The sequence below is a fragment of the Arachis hypogaea genome, chromosome 19 (genome assembly GCF_003086295.3).
Source record: "Arachis hypogaea cultivar Tifrunner chromosome 19, arahy.Tifrunner.gnm2.J5K5, whole genome shotgun sequence".
Lineage (NCBI taxonomy): Eukaryota > Viridiplantae > Streptophyta > Magnoliopsida > Fabales > Fabaceae > Arachis > Arachis hypogaea.
This window is the reverse complement of record NC_092054.1, coordinates 151,031,632-151,052,570: the sequence shown is the minus strand read 5'-3', so window position 1 is coordinate 151,052,570 and position 20,939 is coordinate 151,031,632. Positions and strand designations below refer to the sequence as shown.

Genomic DNA, 20,939 nt, shown 5'->3' with positions numbered 1-20,939 from the left:
GCACCGAGCATTTGACAAGGTCATGGCGGAGATGGAAGAATATCAAGAAAGAAGCAAAGAAAAAAGTTTGTTAACCCACGAAGAAGCGACATTAAGCAATATGAATGACCTTCAAAACCCACCACGTGTCAAAACAAGAGTTCAGCTCAAGAATAGACTTGGATCAAACCTGGAAAAAAAGATCTCAAATACCATGAAGAAAAAGAAAAAGACAGCTCTAAGCGAGGTAAAATTGACTTGCTTTTGATTAGTTAAAAATTCAATTGTTCATTTTGCTAATATACAATTAATTATGTCTTTTGTAGTTGAATCTTTCAGACTTCGGATCATCGATTCAGTCAAGCTCCACTCTTTACAATGCACCAGATATGAATTATCCAAGAGAGGATTGTACAAGTTTTAGCTTTTATTAATGTAAATTTTTGTTCACCCATGAGCAAATTTTGGTTCACCATGGTTATAGCAGGGTTAATTTTTTAATGTTGTTAGTCTTTAATGAATAGTCACTTTTTTTGTGAAATTCTATATTGATATATGCAGTTTTTCGATTCGTCTAGTGTATTAATTTCTAAGTTGAATAATTAGAATTTGTTTTGAGAAACGGGAATCATGTGTAGTGCTAGTTACATTTTCCGTGTGATTAATTAAATAAAAATTATTAAAAAATCTAAAAGAGTAACATAATTATTTTTAACTTACATTGGTGGAGTTTTAAAACTCTTTCTTGGATGGATTTTCAGGGTTTAGGGTTTTGGATTTAGGATTTTAGGGTTTAGTGTTCAAGGTTCAGAGTTCAAGGTTCAAGGGTTCAGGGTTTAGGGTTCAAGACTTAGGGTTTAGGGTTTATTAGGGGTTTAGGGTTCATGGTTTAGGGTTTAGGGTTTAGGGTTAGGGTTTTAGGGTTTATGGGTTCAGGGTTCAGTGGTTTAGTGTTTAGGATTTAGGGTTTAGTGGTTCAGGGTTCAGGGTTCAGAGTTTAGGGTTCAGTGTGTTTCCAACTTTTGGTTCACCCAGTGTATTAATTTCGGTTCACTGTGTTCAGGGTTCAGTGGTTCAGGGTTTAGGGTTTAGGGTTTAGGGTTAGGGATTTAGGGTTTAGGGTTTAGGGGTTCAGGGTTCAGGGTTTAGGGTTCAGGGTTTTAAGAGTTTAGGGTTTTAGGGGTTTAGGGTTTAGGGTTTATGGTTTTAGGATTTAGGGTTTTAGTGTTTTAGGGTTTATTGGTTGAGGGTTCAGGGTTTAGGGGTTCAGTGTGTTTCCAACTTTTGGTTCGCCTAATGTATTAATTTCCGTTCACTGTGTTCTTTTGGAGTTCGTAATATATTGGTAAATACAATGATTGCAATCACTGAGAACCTGGAATAAAACAGTAGCCAGACAGTTCTAACAGATATATAAATTAACATCTCAGATGAATAATCCATCTTGAATCAAATATAAATATTTATATTAACTTTTAGATTAATAGTGACATATATACATTTGAAGTAAGCATTTTTTTTTTGCTTTTTAAATAAGTTAAACAAAATATTGTTAATTACAACCAGCCAATCATAGTATATGCTATTTACTATCTAAATCCCCATATGTGAATTTACAATAAGGGCTGGAGAGGACAGCAGATAGCTTCGGGAGTCTTATTGCTTCAGATTCCCAAATCACTTGGTCTCTGATTTTGTTCATTTCATGCAACAGAATGTGTGGACCATATTGGTACCTGAAGCTATCAATCTCTCCCTACATTTTAATTGAAAGGAATTAGTTACATAAGAAATGAACCCAACTGAAATCAGAAAAGAAAGAAGTTTATAAATTTAGAAAGTACTAACTTGTGTCCAAACTCTATATTTATATCTCATCCCGCTTTTGATCTTTTGTGGATCAATTGTTTTGAGCCATTTCATGACGGATATTCCACAATCATAGCTAAGCAAGAATTAAGTATAATACGATTAATAGTATACAAAATAAAACATATTAAAAATAGCACTATAAAAGAGAAATATTATTATTCTATACGTTGACCATTTAGTAGGATATACTCTGCTTCTACTTCTAGTCCATCCTCCATTAAGGGTTTCGCCCCAGCATAAACCCTCATCTGAGAAATTATTAATCCCTAAAAGGTATGCAAAAATTGAAAAAAATAAATCAAAAACACTCAACCGAACTCATTTCAAGTACTAAATAATTTGAATAATTTACAAGAAAATAACTTACAACAAATTTGTTCAGTTTCTTCCTCAAATTAGGTATATCTTTTGGCAGCTTATTGACAAGGTCAAGCACATAGAATTTCTTTTTGTTGACATCGGCAATCCACAACCACCAATGCGCTCCATTGCAAATTGGCACAAATAGCTGAAGTTTGGAAAAATAATAAAATATTTCAGTCGAAACAATAGCAAACAAAAAAATTATCGAAGAATTTTTAGAAATTACAACTTACAAATGGATGCGATGCAAGTTTTCTTTTGTCAAGAAACTGGCAGTGGTGGGCATACTGTTCAATATCGAACCGGTAGGCCTTGTTTGTCCTTTTATCAGTGTAGGACTCGCCATGTGTTCCCAACATAAAATTCTGCAAAAAGAATATCAGTTAAATCACATTTGCACTGAACCAAACACAATTCATGCACTGAACCGAACACAATTCATGTGCTGAATAATACTTGAAAAGCATTCAATCATCAAGAGAAAAGTTTTCTTCATGCAAAAGAACTCAACAAAACACATAAAAATCAGGTGAATCATTATTAACATTCCTACTGAACCGAACAGCAATCAGCAGTGAATAAGAAATTTAGCTTACCACAATATCCAGCGGCACAATGTATATTTGTTCCTGATACCGCCGAACTTTTATTTGGTTGAGAGTCATGCTGTGTATACTAACCACCTACAGGATGAAAATTTATGAGATATATGATATAAGAATGTTTAGAAAAATCATTAACGTTATTGCAACTGGCAAAGAATTTACCGAGGCATGCACGTGTTCTTTGGGCATTAAAGACATAAAATATTCTCTTAACCCCTCATAAAGTGCCTTATGTTTCAAGACAAATATTGCATCATATTCATTACTACCATCTCTTGTCTGTTTCACATGTGTTATCCAATGATAACACTTTTCAATCAACTCGTTCGTGATTTTTATCTTTTTCTTTGGGGTTTTGTAAACTTCAGCAGCTGGTAAGATTGACTCTGAAGTTGTTGTTTCAGTAAACTTTAATGCTGCTATCACTCCAGCATCTACCACCGCCTTTTCCAGAATTTAAAGTTGTGAAACACTCGGTTGAGAGGGCTGACTTGGTTAAACAAAAATGATATTAAAGAAAAGCAAGTAACTTACCTATCAAATGATGACAAGATTAGAGTTTCTTGTTCTGATTGTCGTGCCACCGGAGGTTCTTGGGATTGTTGCTGTTGTTCTTCATTAGAAACTTCATAGACATAGTCATCTTTGAAAAACTCTTCAATAATAGAATTCGTAAGAGACACCGTAACACCTTGCTTTTCGGGTTGTGGAGGGCAGCTATAAGAAATAGAAGAGAGTCCAAAGACAACAACACATTGAATTTATTTCTGGTTTCAACTGAACCATAATTAAACCATGTATAAGCAATAAACATTATCGGTATTTATATAAGCAGTAAAAAAATTTACACATCAACACAGGTGCTTCTTTTTCGGATTGATGCGCTGTTGGTTCTTCGCAGGGCTGTTATTGCTGTTCCAGAGGTCTACTGCATTAAATAGTAAACATTTCTATAATCATCCCAAACTATTATTATATTTAACAATGATATTTAACAAAAATGATATTAATCATTATAGTGAACCTAAATCCAAACTTATAGTGAACCGAAATTATATTAAACAAAAGTGATATTAAAGAAATTTGGCAGGGCTGTTGCATTAAACATAAAACAGTTCAATAACAACCCATAATTATTATCCTATACCATTAAAATTAATAAAAAGAATTTTTATGTGAAACTTATTCTTCATCAGAAACTTCATAGACATAGTCATCTTTGATTAAGTCTTCAATTACAAAACTTGTAAGAGACACTGTAACATCTTACTTTTTGGGTTTTGGAGGGCAACTGTAATAAACAGAAGAGAATCCAAAGACAAGAACACATTGAATTCATTTCTGGTTTTAACTGAAGCATAATTAAACCATGTATAAGCAGTAAACATTGAACAAGATTCATGTGGTGAATAAATATTTATTAACTTACTCATTATTAGAAGTTTGTTGTGTTTCATTTTGTGGAGGGACATAGATGAAGTCATCTCTGATCAACTCTTCCTGAACAGAACTTGGAAGAGACAATGTAAGAGGAGGTCTAAGGAATGTAAACAAGGATAAAGTTAATGTTGAATAATTAGAATTTCTTTTGAAAAATAGGAATTTGCACATTGAAAAACTCACACTTCCAAAAGTTGAGAACGAGTTTCTTGTCGAAACTCAACGATTTGTAGCTTAGAATTAGGTGTAGCTCTAGTGATATTTAAACACATTTTTCTTGTGATTAATTAAACAAAAATTATTATCTAAATCTAAAAGAGTAACATAAATATTTTTAACTTACACTGGTGGAGTTTTAAAAGTCTTTCTTGGGAAGATTTTCTTTTTTCTAAAATATTTGACCGGATTTTTTGGGGTATTTTTCCTAAAAAAAAAAGATAACAAATTAAAATTAGAAACCAAGTTTAAAAGCAGAGGTCTAAAAACACATTAAATTTATTTTTGGGCAACCACTGAACCGAAAGTACACCAATCTACCTGGTATTGCTCGCGACATTTACAGAAGGTGTAGAGCTTTCTTGAGTCTATAAGAGTTGCTCGCTATCCAGATTTACCATTGGCACTCTAAGCAAGATAAATAAATATTAGTAATTGAATCTAGAGGAATTATAAAAGGTTGTAGCAAAAGTAAGCAAAGAAAGAAAAAGAACTCAGGAATAATAAACTGAATCTTACGTCTGAGAGAATTCATTTTGTGCCTTTGGAGAGTCAAACTGATCCGGAGCAATATTTGTTGACTGAGATCCATCATTTCTTTTCTTTGATCTCTTTTCTCTTATCGTCTCCAATGCTCGTTTTCTTCTTTCCGCAGTATTATCTTTTGCTTGTTCAGTTCTGAAAGTTCATAAAATAAGTATCAAGGAACCTAGAACGTAAGTATCAATAAAAGAAAATATGATTCAAGAAACTTACTCCTTGTCAGATTGGGCTTGTGTTTTTGCCACCCTTTGCGGTTGTTTTCGTTTTATTACTGGTGTTTTCTCGATTTTATTTTCTCTAGAATACAGACAAACACATCGAATTTATACTGGAGACAAGACACTAACAATGAAGTCAACCAAACTGACAGACACCACCGAACTGAACTAAATTAAAGTGCTAAAACGAAAATTAGAAGCTCACCGAACCGAAATTAATTCATTTGCTGAACAAAACGTGATACATATGCAATCAACTAAACGTCTCACAGAAATTACGCAATACTTACTGGCTTTCAGATTCGCTTATGCTCTCTAAATCTATCAGCAGAGGCTTTATTTTTTTGGTTTGTTTTTTAACCACCATTTCTTTGTTCCGATTTTTTTTATTTCTTCTTCTCTGCAATATATAAGAACAAGCACATAAGAACAAATTTAAGCAAATACAAGTTAAATGAAATCAATATGAAAATTAAACTTACTGGCTTTCGAATTCAAATTCGGAAAATCTTTCCTCTTCCGAAGAAGAATCCATCTCGACAATTTTCTTTTTTATTTTCTTTTCTTTTTCTTTCTTGTCCAAGTTAATTATTTTTATTTTTTCTTTCTTTTTTTTCTTTCTGTACAGAAGTCCCTAAAACAGAAACAAGGACTCAATTATTTAATCATCAAGAAAACACATTAACAATCTGGTGAACCAAATGAAGCAATCCCACCGAACTAAAAAATATTCATATGGTGAATAGTACATGACAACTATTTAATCATCAAAAAAAATATTTCTTAATGCAGAAACATTCAAATGAACAAACTAACAATTGCAAGTAGGACAAATAAATTAATTATAACCTAAAACAGAAGTTTATTTAGTTAGTACAGTATTTTAAAAGCATTTGAAAGCAAATTTTTGGAAAAATTTTAGTAGAGTATTTACCAATGGTTCTGTTGCTTCGGATGAAATCCGTTCAAGTATCATTTGCCTTGTCCAATGGGCCACCCACGGTGCAGGGGGAGCATCAGGTGCAAACAGGCGGGGGAACTTGGTTTCGTGGAAGTATATCAACATTAACACAAAAACACAGCCATTAACAGACTGTTTTCTCCCCTTTCTCTTGTTCTCAACTCCTTTCATCAAGAAGTTGAGCACATGTTTTGTCCAATCCCATTCTCGAATGTTGTCCACATGAAAGATCGGTGCCTTATGGATTGGGAAGGCCACACTTACCGTTGTGGGGAGCAAGAAGCACTTTTGTATGAAGACAACAAAAGACCTCTTGAATTTTTTCTGGTTCTCCTCCCCTTCTACACTCATATCCAGCACATTCCTTGTCTGCTGGATTCAGGTTGTTGTAATCAACCTTATCAGGAAAACGATTCCCCACAATATCTTAATAGCAAAAATCAATCAAAAAAGGTCAGTTTAATTTTCTGGACACCAATGAACTGAAAATAAGCAGTAAGTGGAAAGCATATTACCTCCATTGGTTATGCCCAGGGCAGCTGCTACTTTCCGAGGAGTTATGTATATTTTCCTCTGGAGAGTTTTCAGGCATCCTTTCTCTTTATCAAAGCGATCAAGCAATTCTTTCAACAGGGTATTGATGCGTGAGCATCTTTCCTATCTTTTCCTAGTGAATTTATATTTAATTTGATTGAGTTTAATCAAGAATTAATTATCTTTTAACCACTATGAATGATACTTTGAGTCATGTGCAATTCTGTTTATTTTAGGTAGCATTTGGTTGGATTTGATGGAGTTTTCGCAGAAAAAGAGAAGAAGGCTATATAGGGCAGGAATGGCTTAGAGGATGGAGAGGAAGCTTGCACAAATGGAAGGAGCACAAGAATTAAAGGAGATGACCAGTGAGGAGCGATGCGTGCGCGTACCTGACGCGTACGCGTGACACGCGAAGAAGACTATCGACGCGTACGTGTAACTGACGCGTACGCGTGACATGCGCCACGTGCAGAAAACTCAGAAAACGCTTATTGCTATAATTAATTCTGATTTAAACTTTAATTTTTATAAATAGGAAAAAATATGATATTAGTTTTAGAAAATAGATTTTAAATTAATTAGGATTAGATATAAAAGAGAAAGGAAACTTCTCTTCTGGGGATTCCAACATTATTCCACCTCAACCCAATTTACAGTTTACCAGAATCCTAGTTTTTCACTCATTTCCATGAGCAACTAAACCTCCACTGTTAAGGTTAGGAGCTCTGTCTATTGTATGGATTGATACTATTATTTTTCTATTTTAATTTATGTACTGATTTATAATTTAAGAATTCTTTTCGTTCTTTATCTTATGAATTTGGGTGGAACGAAAGTATGACCCTCTTTCTAATTAAGTTCTTGTATAACCTGGAAAAGCTCTTTACTTGAACAACAGCTTGAAAACAATTTCTCCTAAATTCTGATTATCTGGACTTAACGGGATACGTGACATATAATCCTCTTATATTTGGATAATTAGGATTTTTGTAGCATAATAACTAGAATTAAACTTCACCCCCTAATTAGAATTAATTGACAAAGGAATTGGTGGTTGATGAAAGTTAGAGGAGACTAAAAGGTCTAAGGAATTAGGGTCTAGTCACATATAGTTTGCCATGAATTAAATCTTGCATGATTAAAATAAATTAATAAGAAAATTCAATCTGAAAAATAGATAACTCTGAAGTCTTAACTGCCTTCTCCATATTGTTTCTCCAACTTGTTTACTGCTTGCTTTCTGATATTTTGAATTTACTGTTAATGCTTTTGAACACTCAAACACTCTTTTCTGTTTGTCTAACTAAGTAAATTAATCAACCATTGTTGCTTAGTCCCTCAATCCTCGTGGGATCGACCCTCACTCACCTGAGGTATTACTTGGTACGACCCGGTGCACTTGCTGGTTAGTCTGTGGTTATAAATTCCGCACCAAGTTTTTGGTGCCGTTGCCGGGGATTGACTGTGATTAACAACTATTAGTTATTTGATTGCTTAGATTAGGCGTTTTAGTTTTAATTTTATTTAAATTTTGCTTTAGTATTTTCTAAAAAAATAAATAAATAAAATAATACATAATTTAAAAAAATAATTCTGTTCTTTCTTCTTTGCTTTTCTGTTTACCACATGGTGCGTTTAATTCTTTTTGGTATTTTGTGCTAAGAAAAATAATGGAGAGAAATCACATGGGTTACTACTCACATCCAAGGAGTGATTCATATTATTATGAATGGGGGAACTACCCAAATTTTGGTTGACAAAGTCAAAACCAAAGAAACTTCAGTGCTCCATGTTCTAACTATCAAGAACCACCATCTCCATATTCATATCAAGAACCACCATCTCCATATTCATACCAACAACCACCACCTCTCTATCCATATCAAGAACCATCATCTTTCTACCCATATCAAGAGCCACTATCTCCCTATTCATACCAAGAACCATCAGATCCTGAGCTTCTCATGAAAGAATTTATACATGATATAAAGACGAGTGATAAACCACTATTTTATGGTTTATATTGTGTTTAATTGTGTGATTTTATCATGATCCTTACCCACTTATTCATTAAATTAGCATGAAATTATAATTCCTTCCTGAATTTATAACATGTTTGAAAACTGCTTCCTAGAGACTTTAATTATGTAATTTTAATTCTCCTTTATTCTATTCGATGTCGTGGTCTGTGTGTTGAGTGTTTCAGACTTTATAGGGCATGAATGAGTTGGAGATTGGAAAGGAAGCTAGCAAAAATGGAAGGAACACAAGAACCTGAGGAGATAACCAGCGAGAAATGACGCCGTCGCATGGCTCACGCGACCGCGCGAAGGAGAGCAAATCGCAGTGACGCGGCCGCATGGCTCACGCGGCCGCGCGGATTGGAAAAGCTAAAGCGACGCGGTAGCGTGGACGACGCGAACGCGTGGCAAGGAAAAGCGCGAATGACGCGTCCGCATGGATGACGCGATCGCGTGACATGTGCGATCTGCATAATCTACAGAATTCGCTGGGGGCGATTTTGGACCTTATTTCGACCCAGTTTTCGGCCCGAAACAGCAGACTAGAGCCAGAGAATATGCAGAAACAAAACACAACATTCATTCTACACAATTTTTAGTTTTAGATCTAGTTTTACTCCTTTAGGTTTTCTAGGTTTAGGAATTTTTAATTTTCAATTGGTCTTAGCATTGGAACATTGAGAAGAGTTATTTCCTCATCAAGACTTCGTCATTCTAGTTCGTTCTCTTAACTTGGTTGTATTCTTCCATGTTCTTTGCTTTGTTCAATTTTTCCATTTGAATACTTTCATGATTATTTAGTACAAGGATTATTTCTTCCAATTTAATTTATTTTCCATTCCAATAATCATGTCTTCTTTTAATTCCCTTTCATGTGTTATGGATTTATTATTTACAATGAGTGAGTAGTTTCCTCACTTGATAAGGAGTTGATTGAAAGGAACTCTTGAGTTGGAAGGATTGAAAGAAAATTTGTAATTGGGTTAACTGTTGGATTGTTATCTAATCACTAACACCAATCCCTTTGAACTAAGTGGGTTGCAACTCGTGAATAGATCTAGCATTCCAACTTGTTTGACTTTCCTTTACCTAGTAAAGGATAACTAAACAGAACAACCATTAATTATAAATTAATCTTGAGATCATTCCATCAATAATAGAGATTCCAACTAATCAACTCCCAGTCAAGGCTTTTATTCATATTATTTGAATTTTCTCAATTTAATTTTCCACCTACTTAACTCAACTTCTTGGAACATCTGATTAATAAAATAGCACACTTTTCTGCAACTCATTGGGAGACGACTTGGGACTTAAACTCCCAGTAATTTTTAATTTAAACTCTCTGTGACATATTTCTAAATTGATAGGCAGATTTTCGGTGAGTTAAGAACTATACTTGCAACGTAACTATTTTAACAATTTTTAATTCACCAACTTCTGTGTCTCATCAACGAGTGTCAAAAATGTAGAGAAATATGTGCAGTTGATTATCAAGTCCCAAGAAGAGGAACAAGCAAATTCCTTCCCAAGAGATATAATGCAAGATCCTATAGAAGAAAGTGAGGAAATCAATCAAAGGAGTTTATACTCCAATGAATTAGGGAACTTTTCACCCTCACACATGGAAGAAGAGGAAGATGCAAAAACAAAGGAGAAAGATGCACAAACAAAGGAGGTTGTAAGGGATGAAAACAATTATGGGAATCTACACTCCAATGAAGTAGAGACTGGCATAGATAGTGAGTTTATTGAACCACCAATTCAAGAAGTTCTTGACGAAGGGTACACTCTAACCATCACACAACACCCAAATTTTGAAATCAAAGAAGTGAAGAAAACCAAGGAAAGCACTGAAAAGGGGATTGTGACCAAGAAACAGAAGAAAATATCCATGAAAAAGAGAAGGTCAGAGAAAAACAATCCAACCTCTACACCAACAAGCAAGGTGAATCAAGTTAATCACAATAAAAGAAAGCTTGTTCGGAGGAAGTTATATCAGGGGGCACTAATTCTCACCTCTCCCCCCTTGGAGACATTTCTTTTAACTAACTGGAAGAAGAATAAGAAAATTCAACAATCAAGTGTCAAGCTAGTGACATTAAAGAAGTGCTTGTTGGGAGGCAACCCGATAATTTCGTATCCTTAGTTATTCTTCGTAGTAGTGATTTTCTTATTTATTTGATTTTTATTGAGTTTTTACTGTTTTTATTTTATTTTAAGTGTGTTCTGATCATGCAGCTATTTTGGAATAGGAACCGAACACTTCGGAAAAAAAAGGGGGTGTTCGACGCGCAAGCGTCCCTGACGCGTGCGCGTCATGTGTGAGTTCGCACCACCAAAGAATTGACCCTAGAGTTTGGTGGGGAGTGGTGCTGGAAGTGTTCCTTGTGCACAAGAAAGACCACGCGCACGCGTCCCTCACGCGTACGCGTCGTTTGCGATTTCAGCCCATCACACGGACGCGTCCTTGACGCGCACGCGAGACCATGTAAAATCGGCGTAAAAGATGTTTGGCTAGAGAGTTATGATGGTGTGGGGCTGGAAATGTGCTGGGCGCACAAGCCCCATCATGCATACGCGTCCCTGACGCGTGCGCATCGTTTTCCCATCCTGGCCGTCCACGCGTACGCGTCCCTGATGTGCACGCGTCATATGCAATTTTAGCTCTCGTGCGGATCTGAACAGAGATTTGTGTGTGCGCGGGGCTGCCCTCGCGCCATTCGCACAATCAACATCACGCGTACGCATCCCAGACGCGTACGCGTCGCTTGAAATTCACGCGATCCATGCGTACGCGTGCCTTACGCGTATGCGTCGCATGCGACGCCCAATTAAACCACCTCAGCGCCTGATTTTCAATCATCATCCCCCCAATCCTAATTCTCTCTTGTTCCTTTATCCTTTTATTCTTCTTTCATCATACTATTTATTTTTGTTTTCAGTTCTTCTTTGCTTGAGGACAAGCAAACCTTTAAGTTTGGTGTTATCACTTCGCTGATGGTTTCTCTGTTTAATTTTATGGGACAAAAGGGAGGCGAATCATCTTCACGGAGGAGCATAGCCTGAAGAATAAAACGGCCACTAGGATAACTGAGGTGGTTGAATTCCTTTCATTCTATATTCCTTCCCGCTCTTACTATGTTATGTTCCGGTTTTCTACTATTTTGTCTCGTTTATTGCATGATCCTTTATTAGATAAATTCCTAGGTTCTAGTTTAGTTCTACTATTTTGAAATTTTCTGTTATTTGCTTTAATGTTGAAAGGTGCCTCATGTATTGCCCACTAAGCTTGAAATCAAAAAGAAAGAAGAAAAGATGTAGTCCATGAGAAATTGAGTTTAATTTTTAGAGTAGTCTCATTTAATCAAATGTGGTGGTGTTCTCTGTGATTCTGAATGCATGACATAAATCGTGCATGTTTGAATTTGAATCAAGGAATGTTGACATATAAGGAAAAGGAATTTAGAAGAGTATTATGAATTCTCTGAAATTAGTGACAGTTAATCCTTGAAGCAAAAGAAACAGCAAAAAAAAAGAGGATATAAAAGCAAGGTCCAAGGCTCTGAGCATCAATGACTAGGGAGGTCAGACATGATTAAAAGCTCAAAGAGTTGTTTCCCTAGTCATATGCTTGTGGTGTTCTTGTGTCAAGTAATCCTTGAGACAGAATATTTAGAGTCGAGATCAATTGCAATTAGTAGAGTATGCCAAAGGCTTTGAGCACCACTGTCAAAAGAGTTCCCCAGTTAAGTGCTTGTGGTGTTTTTGTGTCAATTAACCCTTGAGACAGAATATTTAAAGTCACGGTTAGGGTCAAGGTGCAAAGCACCAGTTAATTAAGGGATATCTGCTGTGTTCAAGGATTTAACTGAGGTATAAAGATCAGAGAACTCATAATATGATTCGGATTCTAATTCCGCATGACATTGACATTCCTTTGATTCAAAGGAGAGTGAGATTCCAAAACTGTTCAGAATTACAATAGATAAATCCCACTTTAAGAAGAGACACAAGCATAACTGAACTCTCACTTCTCATGCAAATTCACATCTTAATCTTGTATTAGTTTTGGTTGCTTGAGGACAAACAACAATTCAAGTTTGGTGTTGTGATGCGTGAGTATCTTTCCTATCTTTTCCTAGTGAATTTGCATTTAATTTGATTAAGTTTAATCAATAATTAATTATCTTTTAACCACTATGAATGCTACTTTGAGTCGGGTGCAATTCTGTTTATTTTACGTAGCATTTGGTTGGATTTGATGGAGTTTCCACAGAAAAAGAGAAGAAGGCTATATAGGGCAGGAATGGTTTAGAAGATGGAGAGGAAGCTTGCACAAATGGAAGGAGCACAAGAATTAAAGGAGATGACCAGCGAGGAGCGACGTGTGCGCGTACCTGACGCGTGCGCGTCCCTGACGCGTACGCATGACACGCGAAGAAGACTATCGACGCGTACGTATGACTGATGCGTACGCGTGACATGCGCCACCTGTAGAAAACACAGAAAACGCTGATTGCTATAATTAATTCTGATTTAAACTTTAATTTTTATAAATAGAAAAAGATATTATATTAGTTTTAGAAAATAGATTTTAAATTAATTAGGATTAGATATAAAAGAGAAAGAAAACTTCTCTTCTGGGGATTCCAACATTATTCCACCTCAGCCCAATTTACAGTTTACCAGAATCCTAGTTTTTCACTCTTTTCCATGAGCAACTAAACCTCCACTATTAAGGTTAGGAGCTCTGTTTATTGTATGAATTGATACTATTATTTTTCTATTTTAATTCATGTACTGATTTATAATTTAAGAATTGTTTTCGTTCTTTATCTTATGAATTTGGGTGGAACGGAAGTATGACCATCTTTCTAATTGAGTTCTTGTATAACTTGGAAAAACTCTTTACTTGAAGAACAGCTTGAAAAACAATTTCTTCTAAATTCTGATTATCTGGACTTAACGAGATATGTGACATATAATCCTCTTATATTTGGATAATTAGGATTTTTGTGGCATAATAACTAGAATTAAACGTCACCCCCTAATTGGAATTAATTAACCAAGGAATTGGCGGTTGATGAAAGTTAGAGGAGACTAGAAAGGTCTAAGGAATTAGGGTCTAGTCACATATAGTTTGCCATGAATTAAATCTTGCATGATTAAAATAAATTAATAAGAAAAGTCAATCTGGAAAATAGATAACTCTGAAGCCTTAACTGCCTTCTCTATATTGTTTCTCCAACTTGTTTACTGATTGCTTTCTGATATTTTGAATTTACTGTTATTGCTTTTGAACACTTAAACACTCTTTTTTGTTTGTCTAACTAAGTAGATTAATCAACCATTGTTGCTTAGTCCCTCAATCCTCGTGGGATCGACCATCACTCACCTGAGGTATTACTTGGTACGACCCGGTGCACTTGCCGGTTAGTTTGTGGTTATAAATTTCGCACCAGGTATTAGAGACATTCATTTCTGGGACATTTACCAGGGCATCAAATCCTATTTCTTCCACTATATCTTTCTTTTCTTGAGTCATATCCCTGTACACTATTGCTATTGCCTTTGTTTGGCATCTGCAATAATGAATTTTCTGTAAGTTTTAAAACAGAATGTGAGAATATATTTATAATACAAAATAGATATTATTCGAATGAAAGCGAATAAATATATTTAATCTGCTTACGTTATAGTGCGGCTTTTCCTTCATTGTTGCCATTATCTTGTTCTGTTTTGCTGTAATGAAAAATTTTGGTCAATACTTCATTGAATACATCAACAAGCACAAGCATGTATATCTTAATCAAGTCAATTAAAATGGCACAAGCCACCGAATCGAAACTCATTCATGCACAGAGCCAAAATCACAAAGGCCACCGAACCAAAAAATATTCTTGTGGTTAATAAATGATGATCAACTTTCAATCAACAAGAATAGTATTCCTCCATGCAAAAGAAGTACTGAAGATAGCAACAATCAATTTCAAAGCTCTAGTTAAATTATCCACACAAATAAGAACAAGCACGTATATCTTAATCAAATCAACATCTTCCAAAAGAAAATTTTTTCAAATTTCATGAATTAGGTGTTCTTTCAAAATGACATTTGCAAATTGACTTCTTTAAAAACTCTTACTGAAACTTGATATCTTTCTTTAAATATCAAGGTTAACTACCATTCGTGCTGAAATCTATCCAATATAATGAGACAATTTTACAGTAGTATGGCTTATCAAAGTGAAAGAGTTGTCTCTAATGTCAATTGTCCTAAACAAAACTCATTTACATCAAGTCTCGAGATATTGTCAATTTTTCTACTGAAATTGCTGACAAGTGTAACTCATGCTTAAAAAATTTGTAGAAAGGGAGATATTGTTTTGTTCTGTTTTGCTGTAATGAAAAATTTTGGTCAATACTTCATTCAATACATCAACAAGCACAAGCATGTATACCTTAATCAAGTCAATTAAAATGCCACAAGCCACGAACCGAAACTCATTCATGCACAGAACCAAAATCACAAAGGCCACCGAACCGAAACCCGTTCATGTACAGAACCAAAATCACAAAGGCCACCGAACCAAAAAACGTTCATATGGTTAATAAATGATGATCAACTTTCAATCAACAAGAATAGTATTCTTCCATGCAAAAGTACTGAAGATAGTAACAACCAATTTCAAAGTTCTAGTTAAACTATTCACACCAGTAAGAACAAGCACATATATCTTAAAGCCCTAGTTCACTACTAGAAAATTAGTTATTACAGACGGATATTTTTGACGGATTTTATCCCACAAAAATATAGATAGAATTTCAGAGGGATTTTTTTGTCGAAAAACAAAAAAAATGAATTAGCATAAATTACATATGGAAAATAGAATCTATCGATAATTCTGTCGGTAAAATTAATTTTTTTCGTGGAAAATGATTATAGACAGAAAATCCGTCTGTAATTAAACAGAAAAAATGCTGCGTTTTATTAAATTATTACAGACGGAAAATCCGTCTGTAATTTAAAATTTTTCGTCGGAAATATTGAGTTAAACCCACTCTTCCTCTATCCTCTCGAGCTCCACACTCCAAAAGAAAGCTTCACAGTCATCTTCACAGTCATCTTCCTCTCCATTCACACTCCAAACCTTTCTCCTCAGCGCCTTCATCCACCGCATTCTTCCATCATCAACACCTTTGGGACTTCCATCACTGTCGTCGTCAATCATCGCTGTTCCCGTGCTGTCCCGTCTCTTCCCCTCTTTTACGAGGACAAACCCTAATCCTCCTTCAGCGACTTTTTCTTCCCTTCAAACCTAACACCGATGGTGAGTATTTGAATTTTCTACTATATTTTCTTCCAATTTTTGATACAATAAAATTTCATTATTACAATGTATATTTCTACTGTATTTTCTTTTTCTCTAGGTTTTACAAGAATCGCATTGTCAGTATGGGCCACAACAATGCTTAGTTTATATACAAAGGTTCAAGTAAATATTCTAGGAAGACATCTATATATTGATACTGCACGAAGATTTGAAAGCTCAAGCACAACAGTGAGAACAACTTTTTTCCATCATTTTCCCCTTTTTAGAGTTTATTTGTTTATGACTCTTATTATGTTGAGTATAATTGGGATGTTTTGGATATATAAGGAGTTTAAAAGAAACCATATATCACTCTTTATAGGTCCTCTCCTAAATGGAGTGCAGGTGACAGCACAAAATCCTGAGAAAGGTGGAACATTTGTGACTAATAGAAAGCGAGTATATCATATAAAGGTTATAGTCTATAGTTGAGGCTTTAGAATTTTCCTTGCATTTTGCTTGGTTCACAGATGCTGTGAAACAATTAGCTGCTGTTATTTGTTAGCTGTCCTTTTGGTGCTATGGATTTTCTATTTTATCTTGAGATTATGTTTAGGTGATGAACTTAATTCCAAGGAAAGGTGAGAAAGTATTTAAAAAATTGGAATAGTTTCTCTAGTTAAAATTTAGGTGTTTGCTACTCTGTTGATTGAATCAGTGCACATGTCAATTCAACTAATTGACTTATTGTTCTTTCTTGCAATTGAACTAATTTGTCATGTCAGAGTTGTTTGCGTCAGTTGACCTGTTCTGTTAGTTACAGATTAGAATGGAACCAAATAAAAATGGCACATTATAAGGGTTTAGGTGGAAGGTCCAAATCAGTGGTGTGTTGCAACATGGGTTAAAGAAATTTATCTACAATACTGTTGAATTTCCCAGCCGACTTTGCTAAATCACATGTAATTTATTTAGCACTTGTAATTTTTTGTCTTAATAGAGTCATCAAATGTAAGAAAATCTCTGGTCCTCTGGTCATGTGCCTCTGGTCCTCCTCCTTCAACTATATCTATTTTGGAAACATATAAGAAAATCTGTTTATGCAGAAAAAGTTATATTGATAGCTAAGATAGTGGTATAGATCTTAGTACAGGTTTACACTAATAATAATTTCTATTAAATTTGCACAATTGGATTATCTATAGTGTATGCTTTGATTTACCTTGAATTATGACTCCACTAGGCAGCTTCAAAGTCCTAGATGCTTCACATAAAGAACAATAAATCACATATCACAATACATTAACAATTTTTGTCATTTCACACAAACAAAAAATTAAGAATCAATATGAAGAGAGACAGAAACCATATAACTTCAGGTTCCTTCATTTTTGGCATAATTAGCGCAGCAAAAGCAAGAGAAGCTTTATAAATCAAATGGTTAATACCCAAAAAATGCAAAACTAGCCTTATGAAAAATCTTCTCTCTGTTATTGCTCTGAAACTATTATTTTCTAAGCCTTTAACTACAGCACATTTGAGATTTGCATTCTCCATGCATCTGGAATTTTTTTTATAAGGTTTGAAGCAACTAAACATTATCTATATCCAAAGGACAAAGCTTATCATGTTTGCTTTTTTTTTTCTTTTTTCTTTTATTTTATTATTTCTTATCTGTATACCTGTATACCTGGATTTTGGCCTCTACTATGGAAGGATAGATAAGGTGTACTCAGGTGAGTTTTTGTATACTACTACACCATCAACAACTTTTGAGGATAACAATAATGGTGATGCTGATGATGATGCTTTTTCTAACCATTCATTCCTTTGGAGTTGGAATTTTTGGTTCACCTTGCAGGCCCTAAATCCCTCTACACTATGCCAAGTTTCACAATTATCAGTACAAATATCCTTGTTTTTGTTTACATCATATATATATACTATAATGGTGAGTTTTATGGTGCCTTTGTTATGGTGTCTAAATTGCCTAATTTTCTTTTTAAAGTAAAAAATAAAACATTTAAAATAAAAAATAAATCATGTAAAATTTATTAAATATTATTTATTTACCATTTTTAGTAACTTAAGTATAAAGTAATAGGCACCATAGCATTCACCTACTATAATATCAGACAAAATATTTTTAGTGCCATTTTTTGTAGTCTAATTAATAGCATTTTGATCCGGCCCTCTCCCTTAAAGAATACCAACAATATCGGATAAGATACCTACTTATGATTTCTATTCTTGTGATATGTATTTGTACTAGTACTATATTATGATGATTCGTACTTATGATAAAGTACTATATTGTAAACTATATACGTATACTTTTTTGTTCATATTAAGTTAAATCTATAATAAATGCATAGATATTTGTATGGTTTGGTGTAGAGCTTAGTTACTATCCAATAATATTGTGTGTGTCTCTCTGTATATATATGAAAAATGTTAGGAGTCATTTATTTTTAGTCATTATTTAGTTATTAATTTAATTTTTTTAATTTAATAATTTAATAATATATCATAGTTTTTTATATGTCAAGACTGCTAGCATTCCTTTGCATATAAATTAGTTGTGTTCCCAACATAGAGACTTGGGGTCAATATTCGTAAATTGTGATTGAAAAAAAAAATTTCAAAAATATTTATTTGACTTACCACTATTTCATACTTGATGGGCATAACATAATAATAATAACGGAAACATTTCAAGTGCACCGAGGAGTATCAGTGTACCAGTTGTTTTAACCGTTAATCTCAATTAATATATATTATATATATTTTTTATAATTCAGATCAACGGTTAAAACAACTGGAGCACTAGTACTCCCGATGCACTTGAAATGTTTCCAATAATAACAATTAATAAGAGTTATATTAAATAATAAAAGGATTTTTTCCTTTTCTCAGAATACCAGAGCACTTTTCTTGTATGTTATGTTCCACTAGATTGAGAGAGCATAGGGGAAAGCATAAACATAGATAGATAGATAGATAGATAGATAGATAGATAGATAGATAGATAGATAGGGGCAGGGACAGTGCACAGAGGTTATACATGAGATAAAATAAAAATTTATATGCAAAGCTAGTTTAACCGAACCATATGAGTTGTAAACTTGTAATTTTAAGGGTTATCATGGTGCATGATTATCGTGGTGCAAGGTGTATATCTCTTCTCTGGTCTAATTTTTTGCACAGATAAGATTCTAAACAAAGAGACCAAAACATTTTTTTTTCTTATGCATGCAAATTTTCCCAAAACATATGGCAATTGGCAGTAGGGCTCTCCATTAATGCTCATCATTTTTCTTGAGGAAAATCTAGAATTGAGTTTATATTAAGAATATAACATTTTGTATACAAAAAACCTTCTAATTTTTACCACTTTTCTTTCAGATAAGAGAGATTCGCCAGAAATATGATATGGTGATCTACCTGTTGGAGTATATTGACTATCCTGACTAAAGTATGTCTTTTCGGAGTTAAAATTCAACTTATTGCAATTTCATATGCTGTGGAGCATAAATTATTTTTATTTTTATATTCTTAAGTTGCACTTCATTTCTTTTCCGATGGTCAAACTCTAATTTATTTGCTGTAACTTTTGGTCATGTTGAATTTTGTCCTAATCCTTCCAAAAAAAAATATTTATATATTATATATTTGAAAATTTATATTTCATATGATTATATATATTTATATATTTATATATTAATATGAATGTATTCATTCTCTACTGTATTTATATATTTATATATTTCATTCTCTACTGTATTTATATATGTTTCATTTATATGTTTGCTGGGCAGCTCGACTATTACAGGTTTACATTGCTATTTAAAAAAAAAAGTTTCTAATCTTTGCTCAAATAAATTAGCTATAAGACTAACAAACAATTATATTACAGATGGTTTGGTTCTGGGATTGGCTCTTGCATTCATTCTTGGTGCAGGACTTCTTTTTGGAGCTAAACTATTTACAAGAGATGTTGATGTCTTCCACCTCATAAAAATTTGTGAGACTTAATATTTATGTTTGATTATTTCTCTCAGTTTGTTGCAGCCACCTAACCCATCAATGCTTTGGCATTTGTATTTTTACAGACTATAATCTATCTTCTTACGTGAGGTATTTCGTTATGCCCTCTTTGTGTTTGATTAAAATACAGCATTCTTTTTCCATTTTGTTCTTACATTCATCTGCTTCATTTTGCAGATGGTTATTACAACCCTGTGTGATCTGCATGGGCTCTATCCGGGAATCATATTGCAAAATAAGGTTTTGAGGATTAAGGATAAGTCTATTGATCAGGTTCAAACATCCCTTTGAATATCAATTTTTGTTCCTAATTGTGATTCATTAAATCTTAGTCTCCCTTAATATGAATGTAACTAATTTTATTTTTTTCCCTCAGGCTCTAGCCTACTTTTGTGAGGTTTTGAAGTCTATTGGAGGTGTTCTTCCAGAATCCATAAAATACATTGTCAGAACCGAAGAGAATAGTCCAAGATCTTCTGGTACCTCACCGCTTAGGACTCTCAGAATTCAGTCTTTGGGAAAGCTGAATCCAATTGATTTGAAGTGCTTGTCTTTCCATATGTCACCACCCCACAAGGCAACTCAAAATAAGAAGATTAATGAGGAACTAGACAGAGAAATAAAAGTGGATCACAAAGATGGAAAAGCTGAAAAGGATGACATACCAGAGTTATAGTTGATAGTTTTAGTATGGTTGAACAATATACTGAAAATTATAGTTGATGTATCTATATACTTTGTTTATGTTTTGAATTATATTGACTTGCTTGTTTATAGTACTTTTCTTAGTTTGATAATACGATGAATTTGTTTATTTTTTGAAA

At 34.0% G+C, this 20,939-nt stretch overlaps 1 long non-coding RNA gene across 3 annotated transcripts; it reads left to right on the top strand.

The window, feature by feature from the left end:
• Positions 1 to 15,827: 15,827 nt before the first annotated feature.
• Positions 15,828 to 20,939, top strand: LOC112777448 (uncharacterized). Of its 3 annotated transcripts, XR_003190432.3 has the most exons (8): positions 15,828 to 16,086; positions 16,187 to 16,317; positions 16,451 to 16,542; positions 19,474 to 19,543; positions 19,985 to 20,092; positions 20,181 to 20,205; positions 20,293 to 20,388; positions 20,492 to 20,939. It is a non-coding gene; the product is annotated as an uncharacterized lncRNA (long non-coding RNA). The 3 variants fall into 3 exon arrangements; XR_011877839.1 differs by having other exon boundaries at positions 19,985 to 20,205; XR_003190431.3 differs by lacking the exon at positions 16,451 to 16,542 and having other exon boundaries at positions 19,985 to 20,205.